This window comes from Numida meleagris, chromosome 14 (assembly GCF_002078875.1).
Source record: "Numida meleagris isolate 19003 breed g44 Domestic line chromosome 14, NumMel1.0, whole genome shotgun sequence".
Lineage (NCBI taxonomy): Eukaryota > Metazoa > Chordata > Aves > Galliformes > Numididae > Numida > Numida meleagris.
In genome coordinates, this window is record NC_034422.1 from 1,886,228 (window position 1) to 1,904,070 (window position 17,843).

Consider the following 17,843-nt stretch of genomic DNA (forward strand, 5'->3'; position numbering starts at 1 on the left):
GAAGGGGGAATCGGGGCACATCATTAAGATGGGACACCAGCAATTTGCAGTCACCTTGCTGGATGAAAAGTATTCTATTGCTACCTATGTAAAAATCTAGCAGGATCAATGATAAAACTTGTTTTGTTTTCATAGAAGATAGCGAAGCACATACTGGACAAGAATGTTTTGTCAAGCTAATGTTTCGTCTTTACAGAAAATTTCTCAAGTTTGTCATATATATATCATTTAGTGAAGTAGGAAACACACACCACGTTCCACACAGTTCAGAAGCTCAGCACATCCAGGAGCACTCTGGATGAAGTCCTGTCCTACCAAAACGAAAGGCTCAGCTCGCATTAATGCCAGTCACGTCAGAACTGAACTCCTAGCAAAGTCCCTTTTAGCTTAAACACAGCCATAGGAACGACGCTCTGTCACTTTCTTGTGCATACTTCCCAAATTCCCTCTACTTTGTATTTAGCCGTGCACGTTCCTGATTTGCAAGCATCCTACATGCATTCTTTCATGCTGGAAAGTATACATGTATTTTCTTAAAATTTCACAGGTCTTCAAACATTTATCCTACCTTAGCTATACTGCATGTTTCCAACTGTAGTTGTAAAGTAAGATGAAAATATTATGAACTATGATACTCTAAAGAGTATCATAGTCATCATGAGCACAGGCTCAGAGCAAAGCAAATCAGCCTCTGTTGAGGACTCCAACAATTGCAGAGGACTTGCTGTTCAGCATACTTGTCCAGCGCTGCACAGCTGAAGTCTGCTGCTGTACCTGACCAACAAGTGTGCAGGACCTGCACAGCTGGGAGAGACTCATCACCAGCCAATGGCAGCAGTGCACTCGTACTGGATCAAGCCTGTGCTTAGCAGATACCAGCAGGACTGAGGTGCCTGGAAAGGCGAGGCTTGTAAACTGGGAGGTTAAAAGCAGCATTAGTGAATTAGCGCCCAGTTCCCACTGAGAACTAGTGGTAACTAGTATCCACAGTAAATACAAAGGGCCCGTGCAATTAGTATGCAAAGACGCATGTGCAGAGGGCAGCCTGACTGGGATTTAATTTTTAGGGTTTCCAAGGAGATTTTATTTGTGACCTAATGCTGGATTTTACCCTGGGTATTCTGCTACATTCTACCTACGTGCACAGCACAAGCCTGCCAGATTGCAAAACAGGGCTGGTCTGAAGATAGCGTTTCCCCACTGCCGAGACTGCGATGCTCCTCCACGCAAACTGCAATGGTTTCTTCTTTGAAGGATTGCTGAGTGGTAAGGACAAAACCTGGGACTGCCAGGCTCTAAGCATCACAATTCCTTATGGCTTTACAGCAGAACATTAAGACAGGATGAAGAATTAGCTGTGTCAAGGAGAGAATTTGCTACTGTCACATTTGTTTAGTTATTTGTAGTTACAAATATGATTTGCTGCTACCAAAAACCAACTAGGCTGTGTTAAAAGCGTAATTTGATGCCCGGCTATAAATCTCTTTAATAAAGGTGTGGCAGAGATGATGTTACCCATATATAAAGATTAATCTCCATTTAAATGTATCTAAATTCAGGAAGCTGAAGGACGCTGGCACGGAGCGAGGCTTCCCATGGAGCTCCCCTCGCTTTGTGGCTCCCAGTCAATGCTCATTCTTACTGCTGCCCGCGTGGTTGTACTTTACATTTAGCCACACAGTTCTATTTATTATTCTCACTCTGAACTTCCACGGCATCCCTTTCATCAGCTAAACTCCCCCTTTCGAAACAAACATCTATTTGAACAAAAACAGTCTTTACTCAAAAAAAAAAAAAAAAAAAAAAAAGAAAAGAAAAAAAAGAGAGAAATCAAAGCATTTTTAGTGAAATGAAGTTTTCTGGACTGAATTACCCAGCCTACACCATAGCATGCTCAGCCACTGGAAATTATTTAGAAACAACCGAGGGATGGGGCCAAAGGCCCGGGGCCTTTATCTGGGCCGGATGATTGATGTGCTGCGGCCCCGCTGCGGGGAACAGCGATGTTATCTGTTGCTAGCAGCAACAGTCAGGGGCGCAGCGTGGGGCCAGCAGTGGCCGCGGCGCTGCGGCAGGCCCGCACACAGGGACAGACAAATGGGCTTTTCAGCCGGACAGGTCTCGTGGGGGGCTGTGACATAAAGGGCCCTTTGGAAAGGCTGGAATTGTCAGCCCTTTGATGGCCGCATGCTGGGCCATTAGCTTCTGTTACTAATTTGCGGTGCATGTGAGAGGGCAGAGCGGAGGAACACCTGCGCGCGGCTCAGCGCTGCGGGACGGAGCGGGGATGAAGGCCGTGGCCTAACCCGGCCGTCTGAGGGGAGATGACAGCAGCCGTTACTGCTGCCAGGCGGAGAAGGGCTGCTCTGATGGAGCACCAGGCCGTCTAACTCAGACCTGGAGAAGCAAAGGAACCAGGGAAATGCAGAGCTAACAAGGGGCCACCTGGAGCGCAGCACGCTGCGTTCTGCAGAAGCTTTCTGGGCAGAGGCAATGTGCTGTGGAGGGACACACGGGAGCGGCGGGCAGGAACCGGTGTGACCCACTGCCAGTGAGTGCTGATTCTGCCATCCCCACTTCTCCTCCATCCTTGCGTGCAGAACACAGAAATACGATGAGGGGGAAAATAACACTGCGGATCACGGAATGGCTTAGGTTGGAAGGGACTTTCAAGATCTCCGAGCTCCAAGCCCTGCCTTGGGCTGGCTGCCCCCACCAGTTCAGGCTGCCCAGGACCCATCCACGGCCTTGAGCCCCTCCAGGGACCAGACTGCTCGTGCCCCGGGCAGAAGCGGGAGGCTGCTGGGACCTGTTGGTAACTCCCCAACCCTGACACGTGCACTCCTCACAGCACGCTGCATGTCCACCCGCCCTCTCACCACGACACCCCGAGGTCTCCCCGCCCTGTGTTGGGCTGAGCAGCTCAGCGAGCAGCGTGCCCACACCGCCGGCAAGATCAAGGGGTGCCAGGAGCATGGCGCAGACCTGACGTCTCCTCGCCCTGCGCTCTGAACACAAAACCACGCTTCCTTTGTTGGTTAGCATTCAGGATGCTGAAATTACAGGCATTCAAGACGGCAACTTTAAAGATTAATATAAAGGCAATCTGTATGCAAGCAACCAGGACATGTTGTAAAATAATCCACAGTTTGTGAGCCACTCCAGTGACTAACGAACATGTTAACTTCCAAGATGATTTTCACTGAAAAGCAATTTTTCCAACCAAATGGCAAACTCTCCTTGAGTAACAGGATCACTTACAACTCTCACAGCGCCACGGCACCACGAAAATACCACTTGAGTGAAATTAAAAGAGGTGTCAGAGAACAATGCAGCACCCAAACCAATTGGATCCCAACTCCAGTGAGGATGAGGAAAGCCCACCATGGTAGGCACTGAGCCCAAAGGGACACTGTGAGCACAACCTCTGCAGGACTGTGCCATCAGTCCTTGTGCTGCTCTGTGCCAAGCTGCCCGTCAGCCCTGGGACACCAGACCTCTGGCTCTGCCTCGTGCTCCTACATTAGCTGTAAGAAGGTGGCTAAGCAAGCCTACTGTTGAGACAGCCTCACGTTCAAAACACGGCGCTCCACCACTTTTGTGGTGTTTCTCTTAGGGTGGGTGCAAACTGAAAAGGTTGAAAGCCACTAACTAGACTCCTTAAGCGAGGAATGAGACAAACCTACTGTTACAAAGGAGGTCTAGGTAAAAGGGAAACAGATTCTGATCAAAATGAAACACAATGTTATTCAAAGCACATCACTACAAATCTGAAATCGGAGAACGCCAGCAGTAAGGCTCCATGAAGCTCTGAATCTGGCTGCTTATAATGCGTCTTTAAGTACACGTCCTTCCTACATGTGCTCCCAGCTCGGTAGCAAACGAACACATTTAAATATCTCAAAACCTCAATTCATGAGATCTTGATAAAGCCATTGTAAGCTTATTTTCAGTGACATGTTTGCCTTAGATTTCACTACTGCTGATAAGAACTCATTTCTTTTAAAGCAAATTCTGACAAAATCAATCAACTTGAGAAGCTCTGGTGAGTGAAAAACACCATGCAAAGTAAAGCCACAGACATGATCTGATCCGGTGCAGCCTGCAAAGCCCCTCTGCCCCATGTGCTGAGCTCTCCTGGGACTGCTGCAACTTCCTACTGCTGCCACAGAGATGAAAACAGCCCTGCTGCTCTCCCACTCATTGTCCAAGGCCAGCGAGGGAAAGAGCTACCTGAACAGAACGCGCACAAGGATGTTTGCCCAAGGCACAGACGGATCAGAGATAAGGTTCTGATCAGATCAGGTGCAAAGCATGAAGCAGAGACTAGTCTTACTGAGGATCTTTCTTTCACACTCCACACCTCCAGTAAAACAAACCAGAAAAAAAAAAAAACCAAACACAAAAAGACCCCTCGCCCTCAAGAGCTCAAGAAAAAACCATCTTGTGCCAAATGCACTGTTCAGACGCTGAACCATTTGCACACCTCATGCCTGAGGTAATGATCCATCCCGCTGCCCCCTGCAGCCCACAACAAAGAGCTGGCAGGCAGCCCCACAGCTTTGTTTCTGCACATTTCAACACCACTCAGCCCCTTCCTGCAATCATCTTCTCCTCATTTTCCCTGGCTGTCCAGTATAGCAATGAAGAAAATTAATGTGAAACTGCAAACTGCCCTTCTAATTTTTCTTTCTCCTTTGAGAACCTGCCCTCCTCTTTGATCTTCCCAACGAGCCTGTTCTGATTGCTGACCCAACCACCTGAACAGAAACTTTAAAGCGTTAGTCGCTGATGCACGATGCGTCACAGCACTTGGGGCCAAGAAGATGGGTGATGTGTGGACACTTCAGCTGCAAACATGCCAAAGCCCTTCTTCCTAAACACCAGGTTGATCTGAAGTTCATTTGCATACCTCTTCATGCATGTTCGAACACTGAGACTTCTTTTACACTACATTGCCCCAAACAACTTCCACTGTTACTCAGAATAGCAGTATTGATGGAAGCTTTTGAGGAACCGATTTCCTTTCTTTTTGCCAGATTTTAGCATTTATTTCTGAAAGGCAACTACCACATCAATCCTGCCAACCCAACAGCTCAGAGGCCATCAGTCAGCTGAGGAAATCAATAGAAACACTTCCCCAAATCCCCAGATTTGTGTTCTGCCTTCCCCCACAATGCTTTAAAACCCACCAAATCAGCGGATGAAGTGGGGCCCGACAGGCTCTGCTGCCCAGACCTCAGTTCTGTGTGCCAACCACAGTGCCGCCAATCAGCAGGGCCGGGTACTAATTGCCAGCCTGCACTAGCATCCCTCAGATAAAACGATTAACTTCACATCAATCGCTGCCCATTATACAAACAAAGTCACTGGGATAAAATTCTGCTGTAGAATCAATTTCTTTTTGTTTTGATAACGAATGCCTTGGCTTTTTTTTCCCCCATATAAATATCTATTCTTTTCATTTACGTATCATGAGCCCACCGTACAGCAGCCATGTGAGAATTCTGTCCCCCTCTTGTTCAGTGTCTGCTAGGGGTTTCTACATGGTGTTCAACCAGCACACGCAGCCCAGCTCTGCCCTTCTGCTTATGTCCTCAGCCTCTGCTCCAGTGTCCAACAAAGGAAAAAGCATGTAGAACTTAAGAAGAAATGCTGACAAAACAGACACAGAAAGGCCATTCCCCTAGGGACCTGCTGTAATACCTTCTCACATTGCCCCAGACAGTGTTTGTGGCAACAGTCCCTTTAATTCCCTCCCCTCCCTGCTCTAAATAGGAGCCATAAATAGGATTTATATAATGAAGCTGATTCTGGCATGCCTGAAAAAGTTCTACTTGCTAAGAAAAACGCTTGAACAAAGATGTACTGTGAGACACATCACTGTTTGTTTGTTCTGAAATATAAATATGCAAATAAGGACACAATATGTTTTAAAAAATAATGAAGTCTTAAATAGCTGCCCAAAAATAACGCAGCCAAGCTTGAGGAAAAGATGTCAATATAAAAGTCGTAATTATCTAGCAGTAGGACTAATCCAAAGAGATCGGTTGGAAATAAAAACAAAGACAGAAAACAAGGGAAATGCAAACCACAGAGCGCAGCACTTGGTTCCAAGGCGGGCAGGTGGCTCCCTGGCACCTCGGCAGCACGGAGCACTCCGGCTGGCAGCTCGCTCCCAAGCCCTGCTGCGGGCTGCTGGCTCACCGCACGCCCAAGGGTCACGCTCGCTATCCAGAAAAGCAGCTGCCCCTTCCCCCTTTCAGAAATCTGCTCATGGTTAGGTGGAGATGCTGCTGCAAATATCATCGTGCTACCATGCTTCCTCGCAAATCCAGGCAACGGATAATGCCTCTGCAGGTTAATCTAAATGAGCTGACACTCCAGTTCAATTCCTCCAGTCATCACTCAACATGCAGGTGGGCAATGCTGCTGGTGGGGGTGTGCCGAGGCCTGGTTGCCTGTGCCACCAGGGCACCGGACTCTGGGGCGCAGGGGACATGCCATGTGGCACTGGCTCTGTGGCTTGCCAGTGGTGCTTTCTGTTGGTGCTGGAGCTGCGTGCTCCTCGCGCTCCCTAACACCAGCCCTACACCGCTTTGAGTTCCAGCTCAGGCTGCACAAGATCTCATCCCGCCAGGACCCTCTGGGTTGCAGGCTTTCCTGGACTAGCAGACTGTTTTAGATGTGGTCAGACCCTGTTGCTTCCAGGTGACAGAAACATGAAAAGTCACTGGCTTGGTCTTATCTAAGACAAAGGGCTGGGAAGAAGAGGGGGAAAGAGAATATAAAACTAAAAATTACACACAGCTGCAATTGTTCAGTCTGTGGGTAACGTTTTAAGAACAAAATATTTTATCTTGGTCCCTTCAAGCGCTCTCCATCCCACATCCTCTGAACAGACGTGTGATGCTGGAGGGGTGACCCTCACAAGGCCAGGCATTCGAGGAAGGGCAGCAGTTTAGTCACCTCCTCAATGTTCTGCCCAACAATTAAAAGGAGCCTTGTTTTTATTACGTTGTACTTCAAAGATGCGGTCTTGCCTCAGCTAAGATTTCACAGGAACTCTTGAAAGGGATGTGTTAAAATCATCTCTTGGGAAAAACAGCTCAGCAACAACAAAACCTGCAAAAAAAACCTAAAGCACAAGAAACCAACCACACACGCGCACACACACTCTTCCAGGCATTTAATTACAAAATATATGCGTATGACAGACATCAACAAGCCTACAGGAAGATTTCTGCTTCAGTATTCAATGCAGCTGCAATAAATATTTCAAGGTTTCAAATGGATGCTTTGCAACAGCACAGTTTTCATTTGCACAAGTGCCAGAAGGAAGAATTCAACACAGGCTTAAAGCAAAACGAGAGTATTTTCCTGTAAAACTTTAATTGGGAAACTGACAATATATAATCTGTACATCACTGCCTCCAAGCTGTTGTTAAAAAATTAAAGCTGTATCAAAAGAACTGCTTTGTTAAATTAACACGTTATGCATACCAGACAATCTGCACCAGGAAAGGAAATAGCTTTGAGTCAAAAAGCACTGATTGTTATGGTTGTCACTGAAAGACTGAGCCGCGCAGCGTAAGCAGACAGAAGCGTCTCATACCTCGTGTGCAGCATGTGTCCTCACAAATGTGTCCTCTTTATTTCAAACGCTGAGCAAAACCGAGTAGAACGCTTCCTATCTGCCCACCTCCATGTGCAATGGCGGTGAGCACCGCTGCCCATTTGAATGACGAGGACCTCAGGCACTGAGGCTCAGAGCAACTTGCCCAAGGCCACCTTTAAAGTACTAATTTAAAACCTCGTTTGCCCAAGGTCTCTCTCTAAATCTTGTCCATTGTAAGCCTGCAGTTTGCTTAGCAAATATACCAGCAAAATAAACCAGGTGCCCTAAGCGGTCCCGACAATATGACAAGCACCCCTGTTCTAACCTTTGCAAGCCCATGGCACTGCCACCATCTTTTTGGCTTCAGGCTCTAGTATCAGGCAGGCTGTGCTTTGGAGGGTGACACAGCACTGCGTGCCCAAAGTCCTGGCAACTGAGAGCCTCGGGGAGAACGAGCTGCCTGAAAACACAGAGCACGATCCCTCAGAAAAGACTGGTTCCTCTCATCTGTTTCAAGTTGTTCATCTCCAGTTTGAAGCGCCAAAGTAGTTTTTGATGATGTGATCTACAGCATTTCCCCGATATAACTTTACAGCCCTTGCACATGATGGTCTCTGCCGGCTCCATCGCGCACACTGAGAGTCTAAGGCACGGCTGTGGTCTGCAGTGGTTAAGACGGGTTAACAGTTTTGAGGCTTTTAAGATAAGAAAAATTTCCCTTGACGTTATAAACTCTTCAGGTGGTTACAGACAACAGTTTCTGCTTTTTTGATGTCTTCTCAGAAAAGAGCTCACCGAATTTTATCGGTCTCTGGGGTGACCATCAGATAACCAAGCTATTCCTGTCTGAACCACTCAATGCATCTCCACCTTCCTGTCACTGGCAATCCACAAGACAAGCGGGGGACTCGAGCTAACCACACAGCTCGCAGCGTACATGATTAAGTAGGTGGGAACTGATGCCAGCTCAGCTCAAAGTGTCTTTCTCTGCTAACCAGAAGCTCGCCGCAAGCTGTGGAGGGGAATGACCACAGATAACACACTGATACCGAAACCGTTTGGTGAAGCTGCAGCTTCCTGTTCGAGCGCTCTCACAATCTCTCAGAAATGAACCTTCAGCAGGAAACCGGCTGCACTTACATAGGCTGACTGGGTCGTCATGTGGCACGTATTACTGACTCTTGTTTTCAAGGGACCATTTATTACTCTCTCCCGCCCTCTCCCTTGGCTCCCTAGAAATGATCTGAATCAGGGCTCTTAGAGAACAGCAAGTCCTTAGTGGGAGGGAAAGACGCTTAAAACAAATCTGTGACCGCCCTCCACCCATCACAGCTTGATGCCTGCCAGTTACACAGTACTTATTGGCCTCGGGCTTCTTCGCTGTCATACACTAATCTTCATGCTTCAAGCTCTTTTCCTCTTAAACCAGCCTGCTACTTGGCGAAGACGCTATTAAGCAGCTTTGGAAGAACAGCGTGAACACTGTGGGGAAAATTTGTTTTTCAAACTGGAAGAGAAGGTTTGATTTAACTTTGATCATGAGCCTTATAATCACGCTTGTGTCAACATCTGCTTGTATTTTGCTACAAAAAATGCTTACAGAGAAGAGCCTTGTAAACACAAATGATTTCTGAGAACAAGTTCTGAATCTGGTTCATCACAATAAGAATATCCCTCTGCTTTTAACTTCTCAGCGGCTCGTGCTGCTGCCCAGGGTCTGCGGGTCAGTCCTTGCCTTGTGATGGCAGCAGGAAATTTCTCCTGCTGACTAAACCTGGTGTTCTTAACCAGGACACAAAAAGAGGGCACATGGCTTTGGTGACTCACTAGATCACTTTCGGAGTTTTATCCACTGAAGCTGACAGCACTGGTTCATCAGCCTTTTAAAAACGATGTATGCTTTACCCTCCTCAGTGTCACCATTTTCTCCCCTTGGTCGTTACTGACTGGTCTGAGTGTGATGCTGCATGAATTAAAAGCACGCGCGGTGCCACCTGCAGTGCTCCGAGTGCTGAACAGGGCCCAAAATCTCGGCTGGAGCAGCCGATTTCAAGGGTAGCAGGAACCGCCCCAAGATGAAGCATGACCAGGCCCAGAAAACCTAAGAACCACACCCAACAGCCTCTGAAACAAACCCAACATAGTAAGGTACCGGTTTAAAACAAAAAAACAAACCCAGGTTTGCAAACACCTACCAGCCACACAGCCCTAACGTGCTTCTTGGAGACCTTCAGTGAACGCATGCAGGGAGTTATGCAGACAGCTCCCCAGCAGCTCGGGCTCCTCGGCTGTACCGGGCACACAGCTGCAGCCCACGCTCCGGTACAGAGCACTGCAGACAGGGCCACCACCAGGAGACGGGACGCTGAATTCCCACCACTCTGGTTGCAAAACTTGGAATACTCACAATTAGTGGTACAGGACTCTATCTAGAAGGAATCTATAAATGAAACCATTAATTCCCTTAAAATCTACATGTGATATCTCTCGAGTGTGCCGCTGACAGCACTGTAAGGACCACAAGTTCTTGCTAGATTTTTGATTTTATTTTTTTGAGCCACATACTAACACCATAATCAAAAGCAATTTTCAGCTCAAAACTGACCTCAAGGTTACCAGACTCTATGGCAAACTGTTCCCTTTCATTGGAAATACACTGTACAGCCAAGATGTTAGCACATACACCCCGGATGGGCCACAGGGCTAATTAAAAAGTAGCTTTGGTTCTTGTATCTGTTCCAAGAACAGCGTAGTAAAGCAAACTTTAAAAAAGTCATGAAACAAAGTGCCGCAGAAGCAGACAATTCACACAAAAGCAAAGCAGAGCTCAGAGCGACAAACAGTTTTACTCGGCCTCAGTGCCTTTGAGTTCCTGACCTGTGATGAGCTGAAAAATGAAAGCCCAGCTGCAGTCACTGAGAGCTAAGCTGAACACTGGGTATTTTCAGCTGGAAGTTGAACATTTCTCTCATAGCAACAGTCCCATCAACCAACAGGTTTTAAAGCAAGGTGGACAGTGACCAATTTTCAGGTACAGCAACGACTGAACCTTTGAATTGTATCACTGCCTCCAAAAAGGTTTTACTCAAACAAACAGTCTAGTACTAGTCTAGCTCCTGGCCCCACTGGCTGCCAAATAGCACTGAAAGGGCTCCCATCCCTTTGCAACTCATCTCTCACAGACAGGGTGCACACTAGAGGTCCCTTTACGCTGTCTCCCTTGTGCTGCATTCCCCGGCTTTCTTGCCGTTGGTCCTTTTGCATCAGGTAAGCAGGACTGTTACCCTTCCATTGACTTACTTGACATAAGAAGGAGAAAGGGCACCTGGCCATTATTTCGCTTTCTAAAATGTCACCCAGTCATGGTGACTGGGGCCAGACCCAACAAGGAACACTGATGTTGAAATGCTAAGGAGATAGGAAGTAAAACTCTGACGGCGCCCACAAGTCCTTCACACGGCTGAGCAGGGGCTCGGCTGCACACTCCTCTCCCAGCAGAGCAGCACTGCAGATGCAAAGCCGTCTCTCCAGCACCCATATGACTCCTGCTCCTTACCCTGCCCGTCCTGCTGCCCTGTTGGGCTCTTCCCCTTGCAGAAACAGACACGGTGCCATTCCTCTGCTCCTCCACCCATAGCAAGCACAGGAGCGCTGCCTTTCTGCTGCACACGCAGCTGTGTTCTCCAGTATGTTTGCATCTTAGCAGCCTGCTACACTGCAGCCAGGATGAAACACCAAGTGAGAAAGAGAGAAACCTCAACCTGCAGCACACAACAGATTTTCTCCCATTTGCAGTTTTCGCAGCAGAGCCACCACACCTCAGTATGTTACCAGAGCCCTTTATGGTGTGAGATCTCACTCACGATTGTATCTGTTTTGCTAAATTACAGTTGCGTCTATGTTTTCTGTTAAGACAATGAAGAAATGGAGATTTGTCTCTAGCCCTTAATGATGAATCCCAGTTAAAAAAAAAAAAAGGAGACAGAGAAGAAATGCATGAGATGAAACTGTGTAAAAGTCACTAACCTCCAGGAAACCCTCCCTAACCCAGGTGGCTTTATCACTGGTCCAAAAAACTCACCTTATGTAGACCTGTTTATTTCCAAGCAGTTCAGTACAGGGAAACCCATTTTGGGACGTAATAGAACTCTGTTCCTGAGCATGAGAGGAAAATGTGATTCCAGAGAACAGCACAATTAAATATTTTAAATTGTGCACTGCACTAAAATGGCAGCATTCTCTAATGCCAATAGCATCCACAAAGTTAATTCACTTCATCTCTTTTCCTTGTTCTCTCTTGTACACCTACTATTAAGGTCACCAAAACGTGTCACTTGTCTCATTTCTACAATAGCATTATGAGTTAATGCCACTGTTATTTCCTCTGCTGCTCCCCTCACACATCGTGGTTTTGGGTGTAGGTTTCAGCAAGGGCATATCGAGATACGAGATAAAACAAGAAAGCGTGAACTCCCCCACCACGTGAATTTCCTCCGAGGAACCTACGGCAGCGCAGCAAACCCCAGCGCCCTGCAGCCCTCAGAAGCTGGCTATGTCAGCCCTGTCTCCAGGCACAACGCCCCAGCATTGCCAATTCCCTCTGCACAAGACTAACAGAGAATTAAAAAATGAAACCCAAATCCCCACAGAGGGCCCGCACTTACCCCTGCTCACTGTGCTCACCAGGCAGCCCCGGCCCCGATCAATTGTCTGTTTGCACTGCCTTTCTGCTGGTTTTGGTAGAGGAAATGGAGAGAAAGGTAGAACAAGGCATGGGCGTATAAGGAAAGGGAGCTGGGAGAAGAGATAACGATGTGAAAACCACCGAGACAGATGAGCAAATACCCTGCCCTGCTGTGCAAGGAAAGCTATAGCATATATATGCCACAACTGCCTCTGGACAGTCTTAATGAAAAAGGTCCAGAAATAAAGACCAGATACTCTCAAAATCCTTTGCCTTTCCTCTTCAGTAAGATGTAATCCTTTCTGGGCTGGAGAATTCAAGATGGATTTAGGACAACTCTTCATTTCGGCATGTAAGGCCATCGACAGCAAGGTTATTCTGCCCCAAAAGCTGAGGAGCGCAGGGAATTTCTGGGGATGAGTTTGTGTAACAGCATCTTTCTGGACAGATTAGAGATCTGATCTCCCCAGCACTCCCAGCCAAGCTGGGGGCAATGGCAGGGAGATTAAAAACCGGGCAAAAATCACACAGAAGTCATCTGCCCCCTCCCTCCAGGGGCTCCCGGCACCAGCTGGCTGCAGCTGCCCTGTGCTGGGGCTGCACGGAAAGGAGCGAGCAGCGGCCGGCGCTGCCGCGGGAACAAAGCTCCTCGGGAGCCGCTGGGGCAGCCCAGTGCCAGTGCCACTGGTTCAGGCGGACTGAAACTTCGCCAGAGAGGGCCCTTTGTGCTTATTTATGGCCGAGGAGATGAGTGAAAATTTATGGGACTTTTCATCCTAATTAAAAGCAGAAGTCATCTAAGGAGAAACAGATTTTCGGAAAAGGGAACTTCTAAAGGAAATGTGTTGTAAGGATGTTCATGGGCTTCAGTATTTGTAAAGCTGAAGTACGTAGTTCGTTTGTGTTTGTACTTCTGCTTACGCTTTTCACAGGACATTTCAAAAACCCTCAAGAGCCCGCACAAATCTGGAATAATATATGCTCTAATTACTCAACAGCACTGAGCTCATGGGTTACAGCCGGGCGCCAGAGTCAAGGGGCCCGCTGCTCGGCGGGCTCACAGCAGCCTGGCCCTGCCTAATGCAGCTCTCAGAGCGAACGAACGCGGACTGTTTACCCAGAAAACTCCATTTGTCTGCATGCATTCAAACCTGGGGAGGGCGCTTGTGGGGTGAGGCTACTTCAGAACACACAAAGAGAACAACAGCAGAGGTTAACTGCTTTGGATTGACACACCCGGTTAAGTTCTTGGCTCTCAAATACTCCAGCTGTCTTATAGAGAGAAGTCCTTTAAAAAGTCTTCGTATTTCTATAATATATTCTCATTTTTCTATCTTCTTTCATTCTCTGCATTGCTACTGCTCTAACAGAACACACACCACTTCATCACGGCCTCTTTTTCTTTCCTTTTTCTGAGTATCTGTCTTCTAAGCCGGAGCATTGCTCCACCTGAAGGGAACCTACCTGCCATTCTTCTTGTCCAGAAAAGGAAGACAGTTACAGTCCCTCCTTTGCACTTGGCGTCACGGCAAAACAAGACTAATACTTATTTTAGAATGATCGGTCCCTTATTCATAAATCTAGTCCAGAAAGTCTTGCTCATTTTGCCAGTCCACAGGCACACTACTGTAGGAAATGCATACTAAATTCATTTTTTTGATCTTTTAACTTTGGCTCCAGCTCAAGCAGTTTTAGATTCATAACAAGAGCCCTGTTTCCAATATTGATTTTTGGCATGGGAAAATGCTAATTTATCAAAGGTCCAAAAGAGCAATGATTTTTCCAGCCCAGCTACAAAATTTTACCTACCTACCAGGAGAGATTTTTCATCAGTGTGACAGATCAGCAAGCGGAGGAAGCCCATTAGTTCCAAGCCGAGTTTGGCTCTGGTCACCGAGCACGCCTCCACACCCACGAGCTGCAGCCACAAGAACTCCCAAGCAGAAGCAAGATATGCTTCAGTGCAATAATGCTGTTGATCTTAATATAGACACTGATCTTTCTGCAGTCACACAAGTGGCCTTGGACACAAGGATCTCCGTGCTCTTTGCACGGCTCGCACCACCCCGCAGAAAGGCAGCGGGTTGTGGGCAGCGCTGACCCGGCCCTTCTGGGTTCTTTGTCCAGTTCTTCATATTCACGATCTGCAGTCTGAGCTGAGACACCGGTTTCCGGTGCTCAACAAGGATGATGTAAAATCAACAGAATTTGATGAGCTGACAGGGATGTGACTAGGCCACAAAGACACTGATACTTTGCAGAAGCTCAGAATAAAAATCAGCTGCCGCTTGTTGCCAAGTGCATGTTACTGGTTTTGTTTAAAAAAAATCTTCCTAGAACAAATGCAACCAAACAGAGCTGCTACATCCTCCTGCACTTCTGCTCTGAGGAACACTCGGACAGGTCGGTGCACTGGCTGTCCATCCACCGAATGTTCTCAAGCTTATTCTCAGTTATTCGCTCCTGCATTTTAGTCCCTTCCATTTCCGAAGAGGAACAGCTGCAGAAATGCTTTATAAATAAACTCCATAATTTATTGGAAAAGGTTTTTTGTTTATTTTTTTAAGCTACTACGTATTCCCACTTCCATCCTTTACTGTACTCTGCAAAAGTTAGTCAAGTTCAACTGCAGCTTGGCTTTGTCTCCGTGATGAGCTCAACTGCAAACAACGGCGACTTCGCAGCCGTGAGCAACAAACTGCACGGACTGATCTTCTGTTCGCTGTAGCTACTTTTTAAGTATTTTAGATCCTAAATTGACTTAGGTACCAGAAATAAATTTGATAGATGGTCCAACCACAGCAATGCAGCCAGTGTGTAACCCTACACGCAGTTTCAAACAAATCAGTGCATTTTCGAGTAGACAGGCCTCTCATACTGTTACCAGAACGAAAACCCGCTCCGGCTGCTCGGAGGACAGACAGACCTTCCTGACTCAAATCACATATCTCATCTGTGCGTGCAGGAAGTGTGTGTACATACATGGAACCATCAAGTCATAAAGGGAATAAGATGTGAACCTCCATAAACAAACTAGCATTCTGTTTCTCAGCACAGCGGAAGCACATATGAAACACATGCTGCTGATGAGATAAGGAGCTTGCAGAAACAGTACAGACATCGACATGTCTCATGTTATCCACATAAAACTGCATATCATTCAAAACTTTATTTTGGGAAATAGCTTTCTAAGAAATTTTGCCTGTGACATCTTCAGATAGATTGAGAAACTATGCTCCACATCACTGTTAGCGCTACTTTTATGGCCCCAAATGCAGAAACGAAACCTAGGTGCAGCTGAAGGTAACCAGGGGTTTTTGTTGACTTCAGGGAGCCCAGAATTTCAGGCCTGTGCTAAGCATGGCCCTTGTTTAGGCAGTGCTGCTCTCCTGGCCTGCCCAGGAGGCCCAGCTGGATGGCTGAAACTTGGGCTGAGACTTCCCATATGAGGTCGCTACTACAGGCTCTAAGTAACCTTTCTGCAAAAGCAGATCTCCTTAACATTTCTACCACTGCTTCTGAAAGCAAACTGGTCTGCAAGGGCAAGGGAGCGAATGGCAAAGTGAGTAGATATGAAACAAGTTCATTAAAAAATGAATGCACATGAAATAGTTCGTGGTGTTCACACAGCTGCTTAAGAAACCCAGTACTAGCGCTTCACAGAGTGACAACAAATCTCATCATTTCGCCAGTGGCAGTCTCCAGCAACACCAGCTGTAGCGGGAGGGCAGCAGGCATGTGCTCCCCGCTTAGCACCACTGGGAATGCGCTTTCCCCACACCTGGCAAACAACCTGTCTGGTGTAAACAGGGGCAGAGCCAAACCACTGGCTTTGTGTTTTGCAGGCAGCTGCTTTCATGAGAAAATGAAAACTGCTACCGATATTATGGACAACCCCTGGGTTGGGGCCAGTCTTCTCGAAGCAATGGTTTGAACATCTCCCTGCCACCTGGGAGGGTCGGCTTCAGAGCGGGCCTGGGCCAGAGAGGTCTGTCATGGCTGGAAGCCATAGGCTCTGCCTTATGCTAAATCAATTTAGAGCAGCACTGGAGTCTTAAGGGAAATGGTCAACCTCAGCAGCTGGTACGTGGTGAGGCAGAAGGCAATTTAATAGAGAAAATGACAACCCATAAGGAAAAGCAACCCCAGTTCACACAGCTCACAATCTCAAAACACTGCCTTGGCACGCGGACAGCTCCTACCTCCCTTAGCAAGTTACGGGTTGGCTAAACAAAAGAAACTCGTCCCCACACACACGCAGAGAAGGAGCTAGAAATTTTCTCAAAATCATTTATCTGAGAGACAAAAGTAAATTCCTTAACATTCAGCAGTGGTGCAAAACAGTCCTATGATTCACAGGCCTAGAGATTCTAAAAAGAACTCTTTGGTCCTTTTCCATTAAGATTTTGAAATCTGCGTTACAGCCAGTGGGGAACTGCTTCATTCCCAAGCCATGCCCTCAGTCTTGAAATCTGTGAAGATGGTTCATTATTATGTATGTGGTGCCACAGGCGCGCACAGCATTTTTCAGATAAACAGAAGATGCAGCATCTGCCTTTAGAAGCTTAGGTGAGTCCAGCTGTTCGTGCGAGGGGAAGGCAGCGCTCTGCCAGCCTGCCAGGAGAGATTTCAATCCCCGTCCCAGAGCAAATGTTCCTCATCGCCCGGTGAATTCAGCACCGATACTCACCTGGGACGCTGGAAAGCTTTTGATGGAAGGATACTTCGGAGACATGTATCATTACTGTCTAAAAATTTGTGACATCGTTCACAATACTTTACGACTTTTCAAGTCATGTTATTTTGTAAAGCGTTTGCGATTCAGTTGAGCTTAGCTTTGCATCACGCGTTTCTGATAACACATATCATAGCATGCACCAGTGTTACTGTTATCGTAACAGATATCTACACACCACACGTTTGTTATGAGAGGCAGACACAGTGGGATTCCAGGAATTTTCATACTGACATCGCTAAGCCACACATACCCTCTCCCATTTTGTTATTAATATATACACTAACATCTATGTGCCTGCCTTTTTGGACAACCGAGCAGCAAAGGTACCCAAATAAACAACCAGCTGTACCACCTCTACACGAGTAAACTGCGATTGCACATAGAAATAAGGGACATGTGAACAGAAGTGGTCAATTCAACATCACTGTTCCACTGCACACACATGACAATGCGTCCTGGCCCTGTACCACCAGCCCTGTACCTGGTATTCTCCTGTGAGAAGACCAGAAAATCCTCCTCTGAAAACAAAGGGATTTTGTCTTTCTGCTACACTGTCTTGTAACTCAGAGCTTGTAAACAAAGAGGGCACTGACTTTTTTTGCTCAGACTGGTGAAGGTCACAATGCTTCCTAAAGCACAGTAATTTTCTCTTCTTGTATTTAATGCAAAAGTGACAACCTATATGGGGGTGAGTGGGAGAGAGGAGGGAAGGATCTCCCACCAATGTTGAAAACTCTCCATGTGTCTTTTAATTCTCAGGAGCTGACTCTCTAGCTCAAATGCACTATCCAGCAACCAAAGAA

At 47.1% G+C, this 17,843-nt stretch overlaps 1 protein-coding gene across 22 annotated transcripts in view; it reads right to left on the reverse strand.

The window, feature by feature from the left end:
- Positions 1-17,843, reverse strand: part of FBRSL1 (fibrosin like 1) — a 431,679-nt gene that overhangs the window by 226,970 nt on the left and 186,866 nt on the right. The window lies entirely within an intron of this gene.